Below are 2,858 nucleotides of genomic sequence, written 5' to 3'. Positions count from 1 at the left end.
GAGCACTTAGAGTTTATTAAAAAAAAATAGCATTTTTTTCACGATTGCTATTTTAGGTCAAGTGACAAAGCAAGTCTAAATACCATATTAGTAAATTGGATTCTTCACCTAAATTATTATTAGAAATGATTGCAAGCACACAGAGTTAAAAGAGAAGAGGATTGACTAGGAGTGGTGGCTCAAGCCTGTAATCCCAGCATTTTGGGAGGCCAAGATGAGAGGATTACCTGAGCCCAGAGGTTTGAGACCAGCTTGGGCAACTTGCCAAGACCTCATCTCTACAATAAATCAAAAATAAGCCAGGCGTGGTAGCGCACACCTGTTGTTCTGACTACTTGAAAGGCTGAGGTGGAAGGATCACCTGAGCCCAGCTGGTCGAGGCTACAGTGGCTATGAGCGTGCCACTGCACTCCAGCCTGGGCAACGGAGTGAGATTTCAACTCAAAAAAAAAAAGGATAAAATTGATAACCAACTTTGGTGTATTCAATGTTTAAAATATGATAATTGAGGGGAGTGAATTGCCTGAGCCTGCAGGTTCGAGACTCGCCTGGGCAACGTGGCGAGACCTCATCTCTACAATAAATCAAAAATCAGCCGGGTGTGGTAGCGCGCGCCTGTAGTTCCAGCTACTCGGAAGGCTGAGGCGGAAGGATCGCCGGAGCCCAGCGGGTCGAGGCTACAGTGGCCGGGAGCGGCCACTGCACTCCAGTCTGGGCAACAGAGCGAGACTCCAACTCAAAAAAAAAAAAAAAAAATTACAATATGATAATTGTTTTAACAGTTCCCCTGAATCCCATTGTTTGTATGTGTATGGTGGCTTTCAAACATAAAACCAAGAAGATGTGTCCAAATGAGAGGAAATTTAAATCAAGTCAATAATTAAGAAAATAGTTGTGTGTTGGAATTTCAGCATCTTAAGGTTGCTATCTATTTAGGACCCTCAGTTTCTGGCATATGTGGATAGTCAGCATAGCATGCCCTGCCTTATTCCCTTAACACACCTGATTTCCCTGCGTGCCAGCTCACGTTCTAATTCCCAACCTGTAACCATTTGCCTGAAGGCTCCCTTTTGCTGCTGTAGCCCACTCTGCTTGCCTACAGGCAGGCTGAAAGTATTGGTAAATTAACACCTCTGGGAGTAGCCCTCAACCATGGACGGACAGGAGTTGACAGATACCCAGCTCCCTTTCCTTTCTGGTAGGGGAACGCTTGTCTGTTCTGGAATTCTGCTCCAGAATTTCCCATTGTTTTTTTTTTTGGTTTTGTTTTGTTTTTGAGTCGGAGTCTCACTCTATGGCCCGGACTGGAGTGCAGTGGCCGCTCCCGGCCACCGCAGCCTCAACCTGCTGGGCTCCGGCAATCCTTCTGCCTCAGCCTTCCAAGGAGCTGGAACTACAGGTGCGCGCTACCACGCCCAGCTCATTTTTTATTTATTGTGGAGATGAGGGCTTGCCAAGTTGCCCAGGCGGGTCTCGAACCCGCGTGGTCAGGCAATCCACTCACCTCAGCCTCCCAAGGCGCGGGATTACAGGTTGAGCCACCCAGCCCGGCTCAGAATTTCCCATTGTAAGGAAGGCCAAATTGTCCACAGTAATAATGTCCTTGATATTACAAGGAGGGACCCGAAAAACCCCCCAGAATTTATTTATTAAAAAATTTTGTATTTATTTTTACATGTGTATACTTCAGTTACCTTCAAAGTACTCTCTATTTGATGCAGTACACCTATCAAGATGCTTTTTCCACTACTTAAAACAGTTTCTGAACTTGTCCATTTTGATGCCTTTTGGTGCTTCTGCCGCTTTTTTGTTTGTTTGTTTGTTTTTTGGCTTCACCTCTTCCACATCTGCAAAACGTTTCCCTTTGAGGATTTTTTTCATCCAGGGAAAACAAAAAACAGTCACTTGGGTGAGATCAGGTGAATAGGGAGGGTGGGGCATGGAGGTCATGCTGTTTTTTGGTCAAAAACTGCTGAACACTCAATGTGGCATGGGCAGGTGCGCTCATAAATCACCTATTATGAAAGAAGCCGATACACTGAAAGAATCTCAAAAAAAAAAAAAAAAAATTCACTGAGGCTGAACACAGCTTCTCACAATGCTAGCTGGTACACTGATGCTAATGGGTTCCTAGAACATTTACCTAGCAGGGGAAGCCTGTACTACAAGGAACCCGCCCTCCAGAAGATAATTTTGGTTTTTTGGGTGGTCCCCCCTCATGTATTCTTTTTTGGTTCCTTGCCTTCCCTTTCTTATTTTCCTACTCTTCCACCAGTGTTTCCTTGGATTTGGCTCCCAAATATACCACTTGTACTCAAACCTTTTTCTCATCAACTGCAATTGGTAATTTTTTTCATGTGAACAATAAATGAAATTTAAATAATACCTATACTGTATCTTACCTTACTAGTTATAATAATAATTCTCCTCCTCCTTCTCTTCCATCTTAGTATCTATTTTGGAAAGTTTTCATTAACTCTCTGCATAAAATACTTGGAATTTAGCATTCTTATGTTCTCTTATTTCCTTTTCTTTAATCATTGGATTTTACTAGTTATTATTATTTTACATATTCAGGGTTTTATAACATTTATCCTCCAGTTTGTAATATGGCTATCCTAATTTTACTGTGAGTAATAACATAGTTGAGTGATTTATTTTAACTCCCCAAATCCCCAAACATAGTTGGGTGATTTATTTTTAACCGCAAAAATCCCCAATGCTTTGAATATTATTATCCCTTATTTCCCTTTTTAAAATTTTTTATTTTTTATTTTTTTATTGAGTTGGAGTCTCACTCTGTCGCCCAGACTGGAGTGCGGTGGCCACTCCCGGCCACCGCAGCCTCGACCTGCTGG

This window comes from Carlito syrichta, unplaced genomic scaffold, assembly GCF_000164805.1.
Source record: "Carlito syrichta isolate Samal-C Ts95f unplaced genomic scaffold, Tarsius_syrichta-2.0.1 Scaffold309895, whole genome shotgun sequence".
In the NCBI taxonomy this organism is placed as follows: Eukaryota; Metazoa; Chordata; class Mammalia; order Primates; family Tarsiidae; genus Carlito; species Carlito syrichta.
The sequence above is the reverse complement of the archived record's forward strand: the minus strand, read 5'-3'. Positions refer to the sequence as shown.